Here is an 18,960-nt window from a genome sequence, read left to right as displayed (position 1 = left end):
GACTCAAATCCCCTCTCTAGCCATTATAAAATACAAACCAACTTCGAGTAAACTAGCTCAAGCCTACATCTATGCTCTTCTCTCTCTTCCCATGTGAGGCTACTCTTGGAAGCAAAATATCACATTTTTGCTGGTTCACAAATGTGTCACAGGCCATAATACAGGACTGTCTTAATCCAAGTAAGAAAAAAAGAGGCCACAATGGCTCAGGTAGCCACAAAACAAAGTAGATTATATGAAGAAGGGACAGGACTGGTTATATTACTAAAACAATGAGGAGAAATGAAAGCAAAGGAATTGCTAGAAAAGCCCTGAAAGTCACAATACTGGTCTAATTTCCTGGTCTAGCCACATGGTTCTCTGGGACATAAATGCCACTGTTTTTCATTAAGCCATAGTTCCCCATAATGCAGAATGAGGTGTAGCTAAGACATATGGGTTTAAAAGGGCTCTAAAGGTTCACGTTTTTGGCATCTGGACAGACAGGCTCAGGAACCAGATTGACAAAATGTCTGCAAAAGAGTCAGGAATTCCTCTCCTTGAACTAAGTTAAAGAAATACTCCAATTTTTTCTGCAAGCCTCCTCCCATCTTAAAACCGAATATTAATCTCAACAATTATAAACAATAAATAAAATAAAAATTCTCTCTAGATTTTAACTTGGCAATAATTCCCAAGACAACTATGTCATCAAAGCAATGTAAAACAAATTAAATGTCTTTATTAGTTTTTGGCATGTAATCTTACTATACCATTTCAACATAAACACTGCCATTTTGATTAGGATTTAAGAATGTACTTTATACGTTTTTACTTCAGTGAAAGGCTGCAGAGTTATACATACAGCCAACTAAACTGTAATTATCAGGGTGATTTTCCAAACATGCCGGGGGGGGGGGGGGAGTCCACTGGCAGAAAACAAGCAAAATTCTTTTCAATTCAAGAATTTATGATAGCTGCCTCTATCAGATATCCACTGTGATATGGCAATCACTTATGGCTGCACCCTCTCCCCGCCTCCCAAGTGGAAGCTATGGACACTGTATCAATAATGAAAATCATGTGCATTTCCTGAGGGATAATCCTAGCTTGTTCTAGATAGGGTTCCCGCATGAGCCAAAGCAAAATATATTTCACAGTAACTGAACTGTAGAACAGACTACAGTTAAATCCCCTGAAACTCTTGGCATAGGTCTCTTTGCTCAGTAATAACTGGGGGCTACCAATGACTGTAAGCAACTGCGTAAAGCTACTAATGCCCTACACCCTCATATTAAAACCTAAAAAGACAATGACCACCACTTAACAAATTGGGAAGCAGCCATCTTACATATCAATACTGAAAAGAATGATCCAGGACTACAGAATTCAAATGAATGTTGCATACAGAAGACTGTAGTTTCATACTCTTGTTAGAGTTCCAGGACAAATAAAGTTGGCACATGATTCAAGGAAAAGTGCCCTTCTCAAGTTAAATGGCCCATGAGTCATGCATACATAGATTTGATAAGAACACATGCCCAAGCGGTGAGATCTTACAGCTGCTTTGCTAACAAATGGGGTTGAGATTCAAGAGCAAACTAGCAGGTTATATTTAGGACTGAACCCCTAGTTAAGATATGGAGGTATAAGCCAGACTTTGTGGGTGTAGAGTGCCTTCTCCACAAAAAAATTGGGTGTGCTCACATCTATATCTAATCTAATCTAAATCTAAATCCATAATAAAACCGAAAACCCGTATGTGTGTATGTGGCACGGATGTCTGCTCACACATACAGCCTCCAGCCTCCACAAACAGGCTATATTTCCCAGGCCTGAGAATCCAGCAAGTCACCCCTTTGCACTGATATTACAGTTACAGTGAGCACCATGAACATGCAGCCAGCCCCTGCCAATGTCCTTCCCAAACACTACAGCCCACCACCCAAGGAATGCTTTCGTTTGAGGACCATTTCACCCTAGATTTTGCTTTTTCGTCCACCACAGGCAGGCATCCCAGGGTTCTCCATTGCTGTGGAATTTGCATGGCCCTGTTCACTGCCCTTTCCTTTCCAATCTCTCTGCATAACAAACAGAACAGAACTGAGCTGCAACTAAATTTACTGGAGGAGTTTAGGGATTGACTCCACATGGTGGAAGTTGTAGTTCACCCTGCATCAAGTCACAGCACTGTCACTCCTACTGGGGAATATAGAGGAGTTGTAGTTCACCTACACCCAGAACGCTATGAACCCAAACAATGATGGCTCTCAACCAAACTTGCCATGCAGACCAGATATGCCCAGATTTGAAAACTGGTGAGTTTGGAGCGCAATTGGCCTGGACATTTGGGAGTAGTAAGTACTGGGATTTATACTTCACCTGCAATGAATGAGCATCACACTTGGCACACAGAGCCCCCATAACCAATACAACATATTGGACAAGTTTGGGAAAAAGGGAGTTATAGTTAACCTGAAGCCACATAAATACTGACCCCCACCGACAATGCACTAGGACCACACTTCACACAGAGAAGCCTCATGACTTACTGAACATACTGCAGGTATTTGTGGGAAGGGGCCTTGATTTTGGGAGTTGTAGTTCACCTCCACCCAAAAACCACCAAACCCAGCCAATGATGAATCTAGACCAAACTTAGCACACAGATTGAATATTGCCTGCTGTGGATACTGATAGATATTTCGGGGCAATTGCCCTGGGAATCTGGAAGTTGCAGTAGTTCACCCCCATCCAGAGAGTACTGCAGGACACCTGGTACACACGACCAAAATGGCCAACTTATAATACTGGCAGGGTTTGGGGACAATTCAGGCACGATTCTGGGAATTGTAGTTCACCCACTCCAAACAAAATACATAACATTAAAGGACAAATAATACCATTCTCAAATAACCCGGGCATCGCCGGGTCCCCAAGCTAGTCCATAATAAAAGTGAAAACCCGTATGTGTCACAGGTGTCTGTTCACACAGACAGCCTCCAGCCTCCACAAACAGGTTATAGTTCCCATGTTGAGGAGCACCAAGTCATTGTGGTTACAGCGAGCTCCATGAACATGTATCCAAAACCCTGCCAATGTCCTTCCCAAACACTACGAACCACCACCCAAGGAATGCTTTCATTTGGGGACCATTTCATTTTCCTCCACCACAGGCAGGCATCCCAGGGTTCTCCATTGGTGCGGAATTTGGTACACAGACCCAAAATGGCCAACTTTGAATACTGGCAGCGTTTGGGGAGGATTGACCCATGATTCTGGGAATTGTAGTTCACCCACTCCAAACAAAATACATAACATTCGAAGACAAATAATGCCTTTTTTAAATAACCCAGGCACCACCGGGTCCTCAAGCTAGTTTAAAATAAAATAAGCATATTTTGTATATAGCAGTAATGGATATTAACTGACACAATGTGAAATGTCTACGTGATAATAGCAACTATTTAAAGTTCAAATATGTTTTACCTTTGTTCAGATTTAAGCACTGCTCTTGGTATGAACTCCCAGAGTTTCTGTGATCTGACTGAGGTGATAGTCCAGTAGGCAATATTATAAGAACACCGGCCTCTCTCATAAGTACATTCCTCAGACCTGGCTACAGTCCATAAAGTTGCACACAAGCATATCTGAATTCCATTTTGTGAGGAAACCATATAATTTTTGTTTCCAAAGAAGTACCTGTGTTAGTCTGTTGTAGCAAGAGTCCTGATTCTTGAAGATATACTGCTTATGCTATGATACATTTGTTAGCCTTTAAGATATCCAAATAGTCTATATTATTAGCTTTGTATTGTTTGTGCAAAAGGAATCAGGTCTTGATGCTTCCTTAATATGGCAAATTTCCAGACTAGAGAAGAGCAAATGCAGAATTTGTTTGGAAGGCTCAGTCAAATGTCCTATTTTCAGAATAAGAAGTTGGTAGACGAAGATATACTCCCTAAAGGTTGTTCCACAGCCAACCATCTCAACAGAACATCAATAAAAATGTCAAAGGAAGATGCCAACTGATGATGCACCAGTCTAGTTAGAGGTAATATATTTAAATCCAGAGTCACTGCAATAAAAGCCTTAACATAAACCTTATAATCATTAACACACAACACCACACAATGGTAACATAATACTAGACTTTTTTCCACCAAGCATGAGTTCCAAATGTGTACTATAGAAGTTAGCTACTTCTATAAATAGCTGTGTTGGTATGATTCTGCACTTGAGATGACTGTGAGGCTTCAAGGGTACTGAATCATATTAATGTAGATATTCTCCTTATATGTGTTCTATAGCTGCCTTCCAGATATAAAGACTCTTTTTGGTTTGAGTTAGCCCAAAAACTAAGGCCCCATTAGCAATAGAATGCATTACTGCATCTTACAGCAGCAGTTGAAAGATACGGTTTAAGATGCAGCACCTGCTTTGGATGTACAAGTTCATCTCACAAAGTGCACACATTGCAACAGGTTACAGGGAGACTACATGTACTTAGCGAAAAACAAAAAGTAATGTGCCATCGCATGCAGCTTTCTGAGAATTGTTAATCTCAAACCATCAACACTTTTTAATCCCCACAGCTTTTGGCTATAATTTGCAGGCTTAAGTAGATACACATAAAAAATCTGTAACTCCTTCCTCTTTTCTGAAGATTCCCACACCCACTTCTTGGTAGCTCTCATCTCCACTATAGCACTTTATGTTTATGAAGGTTAGGGGTACAGCAAAATGAATAACTAACTCCACACACTTGACTCTGTTGACCATACTTCACACACACACAAAAGTACAGTGCATGTATTTGATGTGTTTATGACTTATTAAATTGTTTTAGTTTGATCATGTACATGTGTTATCTGCAATTTTCCACAGTAGGCGAAAAAACTAAAAAGGTCCAATTTTAAATATCAATGGCTCAACACACAAATAATCAAATCTGTGAAAGTTAAACCCACAAAAGTCAGGGTTCAATTATATTTCTATTCTGCAAACATAGGACTTGATTTTGCAACAAATATTGCCTGGACTGGTTGGGCGTGGGGACAGCCTAGCCCAAGAAAACCACCGGAGCAAAAAGGCTTAAGCAGTCAATTATTCTTATGCTGGAAAATGGTACTGAAAAACAAGAATCATGGAGAAAGGTACATGTGAGTGTGGGCATTAGTTTAAAATCAAAAACTGCAGACATCACAGGAAAAGTTCTTAGACATGCCAAAGCATAATTTTGAGAGACAAAAGTGATAATGACAGGCGATAATTTGATCCTGGTGTCTGTGATCTCAAATATTTTAAGACCCAATCTCATATGTAATTCTAACTCCCAAGATAGCAGTCAAAGGCTCCAATGGTTTTCCTAATTTTGACATCTTTGTGGGAACTGGTATATTTGCTGTTTTCTATGTAACAGACTGAGTCTTGCAGATCCTTGAATTTATTACAGTATAATACATTAATGATTTCTATTAAAATTCAAATTCATTTAAATGAATTCAAACATACTTAGTGTATACTGAATTTAAACACAAATAACTGACATACATTAATATACATCGTAAGGTTTCCTGAGTTATAGTCCACATATGATGAAACAGAATCTATTACAAAAATGTTAACTATTATTATATTTGTTCATATTTGAGGTAGCACAACACTTCATCTATGCAAAAGTTTGTCCATACTGTAGCCAACCACAGTTATTGTCTCCCAGGCTTATTAATGTCAAATTCTCCACCAATACCAACACAAGTTCTATCTACCTAATCTCATTTCATCTGTTCTTTGGAAACAAAGCCTAGGTGGAGATTTTCTAGAAATCTTAGAAAATGATGCAGTGTGTGGATGCTGCCAGTTGCACGTTACTGCTATTCCCACTCCCAGTTTGTAAAGTTATTTAAAAGTTTGTGCAACCAGATCACCACTGGATAGTACCAATTTGTGTGGTGCGACCGGTTACTCAGAAATAACACTTCCATTCTTTGCCTGTAGGTACAACTAATCCACAACACTAGAAATGAATTTGCTAAAAAAAGCACGGTTCACAAGGTTAAGCAAAGGCAGAGAATGGGACAACAGGGAGGGAGACATCAGGTGCTATTGCTCAATTTCCAGCATCTGAGACAGAAACCAGGAGTGCATTTACATTGTAGAATGAATGAAGTTTAATACCACTTTTAACTACTATGGTTCAAGATGATGGAATCATGGAAGTTGTAGTTTAACAAGGCCTTTGGCCTCTTCTGCCAAAGTGGTGACTCATCAAACCACAATCCCAGGATTCCATAGCACTGAGTCATGGTAATTAACATGGGTCCCCAGATGTTTTTGCCTTCAACTCCCAGAAGTCCTAACAGCTGATAAACTGGCTAGGATTTCTGGGAGTTGTAGGCCAAAACACCTGGAGACCCACAGATTGAGAACCACTGTACTAAACAATCTCTCTTTAGCATGCAAACTGAGCCAGAGCAGTCAATCTCTTGCCACTAATAAAGCAGTGTCAAACTTCATTCATTCTACATAGAGATGCACCCTAGACCACCCTCAGGAAGCCCATAACTCCCCCTTTTTCCAGACTTGCAGTACTTTTAAAAGCTACATACCATAAAGCTATACCATGTTTTACTGTCACTTTTAAAAAAAGAAATCACCTGTTGAATCTGTCACAGATGCCTCAAGAGGTAGCAGAATACATAGATACGCACACACACACACATATATCCTGAAACATGCCTACTGAGATGGATCAGCCAATCTCTTCCCACAGTTAATAAGTAGTCTCAAGCTGCACTCATTTTACCGTGTAGATCAGGCATGGACAAACTTGGGCCCCTGGGTGTTTTGGACTTCAACTCCCAGCATTCTTAACAGCCTCGGCCTCCTTCCTTTTCCCCCTCAGCTGCTATAGTGGAGCCAGACTGCATTAATTCTACACTGTAAATCAGGCATGGGAAAACTTGGGCCCTCCAAGTGTTAAGCGGCTGAGGGGGGAAAGGAAAGGGCCTGAGGCTGTCAGGAATGCTGGGAATTGAAGTCCAAAACACCTAGTGGGCCCAAGTTTACCTATGCCTGGTGTAGATGCACCCTGAAGCACCCTCAAAATGCCAAAAAGGGGGCTTTTAACAGCTTTATACAAGAGAGAGGACATTTTACAGTCACTCTTACTAAAAAAAAAAGTCACCTGTTGAATATCTGTCACAGATTCCTCAGGAGGCAGAAGAAAACAACCTACACCAGATTTTGCTGAGAAAAATGAAAGTCACGTCACAACCTCTGAAGATGCCTGCCACAGATGTCGGCGAAACCGCAGGAGAAAAAGCTTCCGGAACACGGCCATACAGCCCGAAAGACTCCCAGAAAGTCACCTGTTGAATTTCTGTCTCTCACAGATGCCTCAGGAGGCAGCAAAATAATAATAATAATCATCATCATCATCATCAACAACACGTTTTAAAGTTTATCAGATCTTACTGAGGCAAAAAAAAAAATCACCTGTCACAGATGCCTCATGAGGAAGAGGCAAACAACCGACGCGTTTTTTATATCTCCTGAAAGTACCTCACGAGGTAAATGCCCAACACCTCCTCCAAGGCCTCTCTCCCTTTGGCCTTCCTCAAGGCCAACTCCCACAAAACTACCCCGTTTCTGTAGCTTGAAGGAAAAAGAATTTCCCTCATGGGTTTTTTCTTTCCCTCCTTCCCACACAAGTGGCGCCTTTTGGGGGGGAGAGACAATCCCCTGCGCCAACGCCTCGAGCCCAGCCCGCGGCGACTCCTGAGGCAGGCCTCGAAAGGAGAGAGAGGGGGGAAAAAGTCTGAGCGAGGAGGGAAAGCGGGCGGGCCCTCAGGGCGTGGCAAGGGCACGGGAACGGCACCGAGGCCTTCGTGGAGACCCCGGCTTCGAGTGTGGCACTCACCGGCCGGGCGGATGAAGGCAGGAAGGAAGGCAAGGGGCCGCAAACGGGCGCGTCCCTGAGTGAGCAGCAGCGCGGGCAGCACTTCCTCCTCTGGAGACCCGCTTCGGAGTCACCCCAGAGTTAAAGGGGACCGCCCAGAGGGCTCCACCGCCGCTGATTGGCCGAGCGGCGCTGACTGAGTGTGATGTCACTGAGGTGGGGCCTTTGTGGCCAAAGCGCGCCCTGGTCGCTCTGGAGGCTCAGAGGAAAGAGGCCCAGGCTTGAGCGTTCCTTGCTGGAACTGCCATGAGCTCCCTCTGTCAGCTCCAGCTCCCCAGGCGGGGACATGAGAGAAGCCTCCCACTAGAGTGGCAAAACATCAACAAATCTGGGCGTTCCCTGGGTAACGTCCTTGCAGACGGCCAATTCTCTCACACCAGAAGCGACTTGCAGTTTCTCAAGTGGCTCCTGACCAAAAAAAAACTGCCATAGAATGGAGATTGAAACTATATTATATGGTCAGTGTAGATCCCACAGGGGTCAATTTCATTTTAAGGTGGTCAATTCTAAAATACTGAATATTTCTCATTTCTTATATACAGTATTTATTTATCGTATCAGAAGTCCGCGATGGCACAGTGAGTTAAACCACTGAGCTGTTGACCGAAAGGTCGGCGGTGTGAATCCAACTTAGTAGTTCGAAAACATGCAAATGTGAGTAGATCAACAGGTACCGCTCTGATGGGAAGGTAACGGCACTCCATGCAGTCATGCTGGCCACATGACCTTGGAGGTGTCTATGGACAACACCGGCTCTGCGGCTTAGAAATTGAGATAAGCACCAACCTCCAGAGTTGGACAAGACTAAACCTAATATCAGGGGAAAACCTTTATCTTTACTTATAAGAAGCAAACTGAGGGTACAGTTGTAATGTATTTTAAAACACAAAGTTAAAAACTTAGCATTATACTAAATGTCCTTTGGCCAGTAGCTGGCACTTGGAGTGCCTCTGGTGTTGCTATTAGGAGGCCCTCTATTGCGCTCAGACTGCATTGCAATAGGTGCTCTGTGGTTTGCTTTTCTCCACACTCACATGTTGTGGACTCCACTTTGTGACCCCATTTCATAAGGTTGGCTCTGCATCTCGTGGTGCCAGAGCACAGTCTGTTCAGCGCCTTCCAAGTCGCCCAGTCTTCTGTGTGCCCTGGGGGAGTCTCTCATCCGGCATCAGCCACTGATTAAGGTTTTGGGTTCTAGCCTTCCACCTTTGGACTCTCACTTGCTGAGGTGTTCCTGCGAGTATCTCTGTAGAGCTTAGAAAACTATCTTGATTTAAGGTGTTGGCGTACTGGCTGATATTCGAACAGGAGATGGGCCTGAGATGTCACTGCCTTGAAGCTTTCGTTATTGACTGCTACTTCTCAACAGATATCAGGCTAAGCAGAACAATGTCTACAGTGGTGTTGGGCGTAGACATTTTGTGATAATGTGGCATGTCTCATTAAGACATATCCACTGTTTTAATGTGGTGAGATGTGTTCCACACTTGGCATGCGTAGTCAGCAGCAGAGTAGCAAAGCGCAAGGGCAGATGTCTTCACTGTGTCTGGTCGTGATCCCCAGGTTGTGCCAGTCAGCTTTCATATGATGTTATTTCTAGCATCCATGTTTTGCTTGATATTCAAGCAGTGCTTCTTATAAATCAGAGCACGGTCCACGGTAACTCCCAGGTATTTTCGTGTCCTGCAATGCTCCCGTGGGATTCCTTTCCAAGTGATCCTCAGAGCTTGGGATGCTTGTCTGTTCTTAAGGTGAAAAGCATATGTCTGTGTTTTAGATGGATTAGGAATCAGCTGTTTTCCCTGTAGTAGGCAGTAAGAGCACCTAAAGCTTAGGAGAGTTTCTGTACAACCATTTCAAAGCTCCTTGCTTGGGCGGTGATGGCACGATTGTCAGCATAGATCAAACTCTAAATATATATTGTCACATAAGTAAAGGTAAAGGTTTCCCCCTGACATCGTCCAGTCATGTCTGACTCTGGGGTGTGGCACTCATATCCATTTCTAAACTGAAGAGCCGTTGTTGTCAGTAGACGCCTCCAAGGTCATGTGGCCAGCATGACTGAATGGAGCGCTGTTACCTTCCAGCTGGAGGGGTACCTATTGATCTACTCACATTTGCATGTTTTCAAATTGCTAGGTTGACAGAAGCGGGAGCTCACCCCTCTCCCCAGATTTGAACCACTGACCTTTTGGTCAGGAAGTTCAGCAGCTCAACAGTTTAATCTGCTGCACCATCAGGGGCTCTATATACATTTTAAAAATTAAAATCAATATACACAGCAGTCATCTGGTCAGAATGGAAAGGGAGAAAGCCCATTTATAGAGGAGCATGGTGAGAGAGAGTTGGAGAGAGCATGAGCGCAGAAAAAGGAGGCTGGTTTCATTCCCGACACCCCACTCCTCTCAGTTTCTTTTAACATTACAAGCTATACAAAATACAGTAGAGTCTCACTTATCCAACACTCGCTTATCCAATGTTCTGGATTATCCAACGCATTTTTGTAGTCAATGTTTTCAATATATCGTGATATTTTGGTGCTAAATTCATAAATACAGTAATTACTACATAGCATTACTGCGTATTGAACTACTTTTTCTGCCAAATTTGTTGTCTAACATGATGTTTTGGTGCTTCATTGTAAAATCATAACCTAATTTGATGTTTAATAGGCTTTTCCTTAATGCCTCCTTATTATCCAACATATTCGCTTATCCAACATTCTGCCGGCCCGTTTATGTTGGATAAGTGAGACTCTACTGTATATATAAATGTCTTTTTGGATAGTAATTAAAATGATAAAAGTATTACAGAAAAAGCTTCCATTAAAATTATTTTATATTTAAAATAATTCAATTCATTTCAGTTCTCTATTATATGTTTTGAAGCTTTATTTGCTGTTTTTTCATATCACTTCATTTTGTTATTGTAACAATTTCTTAGAGATTTCTTTCTCAATATTTCAACTGTCCTTTCATTCTTTTATTTTTCTCTAGAAAGGAGTGCTGTGATTACTAAAAGTCAACATGGATTTCTCAAAAACAAGTCATGTCAGACTAATCATATCTCTTTTTTCAATACATTTACAAGCTTGATAGATGCAGGGAATGCTGTGGATATAGCATATCTTGATTTCAGTAAGGCCTTCAACAAGGTCCCCCATGATGTTCTTGCAAGCAAACTAGTCAAATGTGGGCTAGGCAATGCTATTAGGTGGATCTGTAATTGGTTAAACAAATGAATCCAAAGGGTGCTCACCAACTATTCTGTTTCATCTTGGAAAGAAGTGACGACTGGAGTGCAACAGGATTCTGTCCTGGACCCAGTGCTGTTCAACATCTTTATTAATGATGCAGATGAAAAATTAGAGGGCGTAATTATCTAGTTTGCGGATGACACCAAATTAGGAGGCATAGCTAATATTCCAGAGGACAGGATGAGAAATCAAAATGACCATAACAGATTAGAGAGCTGGACCAAAACTAACAAAATTAATTTCAACAAGGACAAAGATAAGATGCTACACTTAGGCAGAAAAAATGAAATGCGAAGATACAGAATGGGTGACGCCTTCCCCACCAACAGTCCATGTGAAAGAGATCCTGGAGTCTTTGTGGATAACAAGTTGAATATCAGCCAACTGTGTGATACAACAGCTAAAAAAGCCAATGGGATTTGGGCTGCATCATAAGGAATATGGTGTCTAGATCGAGAGAAGTCATGGTGCCTCTATTCTGCTTTGGTTAGACCTCACCTGGAGTGCTGTGTCCAAGTCTGGGCACTACAATTCAAAAGCGATATTGACAAGCTGCAAGGTATCCAGAGGAGGGTGACTAAAATGATTGAAGGTCTGGAGACCATGCTCTATGAGAAGCATCTTAAAGAGCTGAATGTGTTTAGCCTGCAGAAGAGAAGATTGAGAGGAGGCATGATAAATATGTGAAAGGGTGTCATAAGGAAGAGGGAGCAGGCTTGTTTTCTGCTGCCCTGGAAACTAGGACTCGGAGCAATGGGTTCAAATTATAGGAAAGGAGATTCCACCTGAACATTAGAAAGAACTTTCTGACTGTATGAGCTGTTCCACTGTGGAACTCTCTGCCTCAGAGTGTGATGGAAGCTACTTCCTTGGAAGCTCTTAAACAGAGGCAGGATGGCCATTTGTCAGGGGTGCTTTGATTGTGCTTTTCCTGCATGGTAGGAGATTGGACTAGATGGGCCATGATTCTATTAATGACAAGCTCAAAAGACCTATTTTCTGGAGAATGGCATTTAGAGAGGGAAAAAACCCAGGTGGAATACTCTATGAGGCCAGTTGTTCACAGACACCAATGTACAGTTCTTTCCCAACACTGGTTAAAAGAATGAGAAAGTCACAACAGCAATCCTTAGTCTTGTGTGGGGTAGAGTTAGGAATGCCTATGTAGGGATGGATGTAAAACTACACCATTGTTGTTGCCTTTATTCCTATCAACCAAATAGACATTCTTGATTATCCATGTAAAATGGTTGCACACATTAGCTGAATCACATGTGCTAAGCCAGAGATGCACAACTGCAATGAAGAGTCAACTGTGGTGGACAGATGCTCTCATCTCCTTAAAGAAGAGTGAGCAATTTAGAGGGGCTTCTTAGACTCCCCAGGGCAGAACTGCTATGCCATTTGCTGTCACAAAAAATAAATAGTCGCTGAACTTGCCACCATAGGTTCCTCAAAACGTTATATACAGCTATCTGTGGTGTCTCTTGGGGGAGACGCCAAAGTGTCTTGCTACACCATAGAATACTATAGGCCCATGATGTAGATATTTATATACACAGGATATTCTGCAGCACAACCCTTTCAGTTTCTGCAGGGCAAGTGGTAGGGGGCATTAAGCAGATGGAGGAACCATATTCTATAACTACTCAGTTCAGGAAATGACAAATGCATCAGAAATTACTACAATCAACTATACTCCCAGTAGCCATGAAAAGGTTACCAGTGGCGAGCAGCCAAACTGAGATGGCAATAACAGTGCCATGCGTGGAGGGACCTAATTATTTCAATTAGTTGGGAATATACCCCCAGTCTCAGGACATTTCTCCAATCAATACCTTCATGAGCCCTAATACTGCACAGGCAGGAATTATACTGATGTTGTGCCATCAAGGACATTCTCAGAAAGAGTTTGAGTCACCTTGTGCCACACTCTGTTCATAAGGACCTTTTTAAAACACAACACTTGAGAGGGGAAAAGGAAATTCCACACAGCAAAATATCTGCATACTGCTTTCAAGTAGAGAGGTGGGAAGAGTTGGCATACTAACTTCTAGGACAAGGGTTTGAGATCTGACTGGAGGAGAAAAATACTTTTGCTAAAGGGACGTGAGTCACCCAGAACAGACAAGGAGAGTCACAGCAATGTTTGATTGGAGCAACCTCTCGTAACTTACTGAATGTAGTTTTGGGATTTGGAAGCAGAGGATGCATGTTAAAGTTCAGCCAGGAAAAAGGAGAAGAAACAGCTTTATTTATATATGCTTAACAAAGCAAAATTTAGAGGGAGCTCCATAGTCTGCCAGGGCATGATGATGTAGGCTGTGAGACTGGCTTGAGGATAGCTATTTTTAAAAATTATTCCTCCTCTCTGTTGAGATGATGAAAGGAAAATTGGTGCTAAAGGAAGTGGTTGTGGCTTAGGCTGGATCTACGCTGTCTTATATCCCAGCCTCTGATCTCAGATTATCTGCTTTGAACTGGATTATGAGTCTACTGCCAGATAATCTGGGATAAAAAAGATAATCTGGGGTCAGATACTGGGATATAGGGCAGTGTAGATCCAGCCTTAAGGGAGTATACATCCCTTTGCTCTTTGAGTGTAGTTTTGTCTCCAAATCAATAAAGCCAAAAAGTTGTGTCAGTCAATCATTAATAACAGCAATCTAACCAATGAACCTTTAGTCAACATATAACTAGTATGAATGTCCCTTTAATCAATTTTACAGCATTTTCAGACTGCAAGGTGTTATTTTTTCTTTCTGTGAAAAATGCCTGTCTAATGATAGCGTGTCAGTGATACATACATGTGTAATCTATATCTGATACTACCATATAAACTCTGCCACATAAACCTCTCTATAAAAATAAATGTCGACACTGAAATACAACACTGTCTGAGCTCTGCAAGTGCAGCATTTTCCCAAATGAAGCAGAGATTGTTTGAGGATCGGGACATTCGTAGAGAGACCAAGATGCTTGTTTATAAAACTGTTGTTCTCCCAACCTTGTCATATGCCTGCGAAACATGGACCATCTACAGACGTCACTCTTAACTCCTGGAATGATTCTATCAGTGTTGCCTCTGAAAAATCCTGCAAATCTCTTGAGGGCAAAAGGGAGAAACGCGTCAAGAGGAAGGCGTGTCAAGCCAACCCTGATCAGGACCACATCCCATCTTTAAACTGATGTCGTCACTGTGGAAGAACATGCGGGGCAAGAATGGGTCTCCACAGTCACCTATGGACCCACTTCCAAGACCCTATGCTTGGATGGCTATCCTACTCAGATACGAATGATCGCCGATGATGACCATATAAACCCATGTATAAATTAACCTCATGTGTAAGTTGAGGGCAGGTTTTGAGGCAAAAGATTTTGATATGAGTCATGCATAAGTCAAGGGGCATTTCAGTTAGAGGGGAAAGTGCCAGTATTGTGTCATGGGACCAGCTGCTTCTGGCTGCCCTGTCACCCTTTTCCCACTCAGACACTCAAAAAGGTCAGAAGTGGTGTCACAAGAGAGCGTGTGTGTACAGGAGTCCCCGTGTTTGTTTTAGGTTATCTCACTTTTCAGCAGTCTATTCAGAAGATATTTTTTTTTGTAAGAGGCAAGGAACAGTACTTAATTTAATTCATGGATAAATCAACCTGGGTTTTTTTTTTTTGGGGGGGGGGTGTTAGTTGCTTCAGTTATTGAAAAATATTTGAGTAGCAAGTATGAAACCTAATTAATCAAACCATTGAGATTCTATTCTGGGATGATTAGAGCTGGAGTCCCGGCGGCTCATAGTGCTGGGGGACTTCAATGTCTATGCCGAGACCAGCCTCTCAGGTGCAGCTCAGGACTTCATGGCCACCATGGCAACCATGGGGCTGTCCCAATTAGTAACAGGCTCCATCCACAGTGCGGGACACACATTGGACTTGGTCAGGGCCGGCCCAAGGAAATTTTCAAGTGTAAGCGAAACAGGATTTTGGTGCCCCCCCCCCCTCAAAAAAAACCCAATCACCGAGAAATAAAAGGTAGAAGGTAGAGGTGAATAGAATGGATAAAAGAGTTTACCTTACAACCAGAAGTTTATTAACAACATTATGTTCATATAGTAACATTACATAGAATTAACACCAATCTTGCATTTTAATAAATAAATATTTTAATAAACTTTGCAACAATTTTAATTTTTTTGTTATTTCTAGTCTACAAGTACTACACGAAGGTTTCCTGGTCATGATATCTCTTCAGAAGATTTTTCAGACTTCGGACTAGCTTCAGATCAGTTTTGTTTGGGAGAACGGAGCCCCAGGAGAATAGACACTTCCTTTCTCAGGAAGTGAACTCTTGTCCTTCAGAAGTGCCACACCAGCGTGGACCATTGTAATGGGTGTAGCAAAGCAGGGAAAATCCAGTCATGAATCAATCAGGGCCAGCTAACACCTCCCAACAAAGTATTCCCATCATCAAAGTCTGGTAAATCCTCTGTTTTCTCACGGCCACAGACGGCAGAAGCACATACCATATCGCAAAGAACACCACTCTGAAAACGGGAATTCCAGACAGGAAACAATCAGGGCCAGCTAACACCTCCCAACAAAAAATTCACTCAGAGAGGAAACAGCCTGGAACAGCATTCATACTTGCCTCTAACAGACAAAAAAAACCAATCAGAAATATTGTATATTCACAACCTTTAGGAAATAATATCTCCTGATGGCACAGCGTGTGAAAGCGCTGAGCTGCTGAAATTCTGGACTGAAAGGCCGCAGCAGATTTGAATTGGGGGACCAGAGTGAGCCCTCACTGTTAGCCCCAGCTTCTGCCAACCCAGAAGTTCAAAAACATGCAAATGTGAGTGCATCAATAGGTACTGCTCCAGCGGAAAGGTAACGCCGCTCCATGCAGTCATCCCACATGACCTTGGAGGAGTCTACGGACAACGCTGGCTCTTTGTTTTAGAAATGGAGATCAGAATCAGACATGACTGGACTTAATGTCAGGAGGAAAACATTTACCCTTTAGGGTTGTTGTATGTCTTTCGGGCTGCGTGGCCATGTTCCAGAAGTATTCTCTCCTGACGTTTCACCCACATCTATGGCAGGCATCCTCTGAGGTTGTGAGGTCTGTTGGAAACTAAGCAAGAGAGGTTTATACATCTGTGGAAGGTCCAGGGTGGGAGAAAGAATTCTTGTCTGTTGGAGGCAAGTGTGAATGTTGCAATTAATCACCTTGATTAGCAGTGAAAAGCCTTGCAGCTTCAAGGTCTGGCTGATTCCTACCTGTGGGAATCCTTTGTTGGGAGGTGTTACCTGGTTGTTTCATGTCTGGAATTCCCGTTTTCAGAGTTTGTTTCTTTATTTACTGTCCTGATTTTAGAGTTTTAAAATGCTGTTTGCCAGATTTTGTTCATTTTCATGGTTTCCTCCTTTCTGTTGATATTGTCCACTTGCCTCCTCCTTGCCCAATTCTCCCTTCCTGGACGCGGCCGCAGGTCGCCAGGGCGAGCTGCGGCCGCGTCCAGGAACGAAGGGAGGTTTGGGCGATCTCTGCTGTGTGCGTGCACACAGCAGAGATCGCCCAATTATCCCTTCCTGGACGCGGCCGCAGGTCGCCAGGGCGAGCTGCGGCCGCGTCCAGGAACGAAGGGAGGTTTGGGCGATCTCTGCTATGTGCGTGCACACAGCAGAGATCGCCCAATTCTCCCTTCCTGGATGCGGCCGCAGGTCGCCAGGGCGAGCTGCGGCCACGTCCAGGAACGAAGGGAGGTTTGGGCGATCTCTGCTGTGTGCGTGCACACAGCAGAGATCGCCCAATTCTCCCTTTCTGGATGCGGCCGCAGGTCGCCAGGGCGAGCTGCGGCCGCGTCCAGAAACGAAGGGAGGTTTAGGCGATCTCTGCTGTGTGCGTGCACACAGCAGAGATCGCCCAATTCTCCCTTCCTGGACGCGGCCGCAGGTCGCCAGGGCGAGCTGCGGCCGCGTCCAGGAACGAAGGGAGGTTTGCGTGCACACAGCAGAGATCGCCCAATTCTCCCTTCCTGGACGCGGCCGCAGGTCGCCAGGGCGAGCTGCGGCCGCGTCCAGGAACGAAGGGAGGTTTGCGTGCACACAGCAGAGATCGCCCAATTCTCCCTTCCTGGACGCGGCCGCAGGTCGCCAGGGCGAGCTGCGGCCGCGTCCAGGAATGAAGGGAGGTTTGCGTGCACACAGCAGAGATTGCCCAATTCTCCCTTCCTGGACGCGGCCGCAGGTCGCCAGGGCGAGCTGCGTCCGCGTCCAGGAACTAGGAGAATTGGGCAATCTCTGCTGTGGCGCTATGGGCTGCTGTCGACGCCTCGACAGCGCCCCTAGTGGCCAGCGCCCGAGGCCGCCGCTTCAGCAGCCTCATATGTCCAACCGGCCCTGGACTTGGTCTTCTGTCAGGGATGGGAGGAAGGTGGCGGTGTGGAGGAGTTCACCATTGCTCCTTTGCCATGGACCGACCATCACCTGATCAGGTTTAGACTTACTGCGCCCCCCAACCTCTGCAGGGGTGGTGGACCTATTAAAATGGTCCACCCCAGGAGACTTATGGATCCAGAAGGATTCCTGACGGCTCTTGGGGAATTTCCCGCCTCCTCGGCAGGTGATCTGCTGATGCTCTGGTCTCTCTCTGGAATGGAGAGATGACTAGGACAATAGACATTATCGCTCCAGAGCGTCCCCTCTCGAGTACCTGAGCTAAACTAGCTCCTTGGTTTACTGAGGAGCTGGCAGCGATGAAGTGAAAGAAGAGGGAACTGGAACTCTGTGGTGATCAGAGTATAACGAGTCAGACTGAACATGGCTAGGCTCCTATCTTAGGGCATATGTCGCGGCAATCAAAGCCGCAAGGAGAGTCCACCTTGTGGCCAATATTGCGTCCGCACAGAACCGTCTGGCAGCACTGTTCCATGTCATCAGAGGGCTTGTTAACTCCCACCAATCAAGGTGGGAGCCCCAATAACTCGGCAGCACGCTGTGAATCATTTGCTCGGTTCTTTGCGGACAAAGTCGCTCTGATCCGCTCTGACTTTGACACCATATTAACGGCAGTCTATGAGGATATAACAAGTGCACCTGCTTGTCCAGTTTTGTTGGATTCATTTCAATTGGTTGAGGTTGAGGATGTGGACAAGATCCTTGGAGAGACGAGACCGACCACATGCATCCTGGACCCCTGCCCATCCTGGCTGGTGAGAGAAGCCAGAGGGGGTTTGGCCGAGTTGGTGAAGGTGGTGGTGAATGCCTCCCTTTGAGAGGGCAAGTTCCAGCGAGCCTAAAAATGGCTGTGATCAAGCCGCTGTTCAAGCAATCACTGGATCCCACTCAATTTGGAAACTTTCAGTCTATCTCCAATCTCCCCTATTTGAGCAAGGTCTTGGAACATGTGGGTTGCCTCACAGCTCCAGGGATTCTTGGATGACACTGATTTTCTGGATCTGGCACAGTCTGGCTTTAGGCCGGGGCATGGTACCGAGACAGCCTTGGTCGCCTTAGTCGATGATCTTCGCTGGGAACTGGACAGGGGGAGTGTGTCCCTGCTGGTTCTGCTGGACCTCTCAGCGGCCTTCGATACCGTCGATCACGGTATCCTGGGATGCCTCGTGGGAATGGGTCTTGGAGGTACTGTTCTGCAGTGGCTCCACTCATTCCTGGAGGGTCGCTCCCAGATGGTGTCATTGGGGGATGCCTGCTCGGCCCCACGACTGTTGACTTGTGGGGTCCCACAGGGCTCTGTATTGTC

The 18,960-nt window shown here is 44.2% G+C and overlaps 1 protein-coding gene across 2 annotated transcripts in view; it reads right to left on the bottom strand.

The window, feature by feature from the left end:
- The window catches only part of elovl1 (ELOVL fatty acid elongase 1), a 29,443-nt gene extending 21,382 nt beyond the window's left edge, over window positions 1–8,061 (bottom strand). The window contains exon 1 of one of the 2 annotated variants that reach the window (XM_008109472.3): window positions 7,904–8,061. The gene's annotated coding sequence lies outside the window, so the exon portion shown is untranslated. Of the gene's footprint in view, window positions 1–7,479; window positions 7,745–7,903 lie in introns of those variants that run through there. The other variant, XM_008109471.3, reaches the window with a different exon arrangement.
- Window positions 8,062–18,960: the final 10,899 nt, after the last annotated feature.

This window comes from Anolis carolinensis, chromosome 4 (genome assembly GCF_035594765.1).
Source record: "Anolis carolinensis isolate JA03-04 chromosome 4, rAnoCar3.1.pri, whole genome shotgun sequence".
Lineage (NCBI taxonomy): Eukaryota > Metazoa > Chordata > Lepidosauria > Squamata > Dactyloidae > Anolis > Anolis carolinensis.
This window is presented reverse-complemented; position numbering and strand designations above follow the sequence as displayed.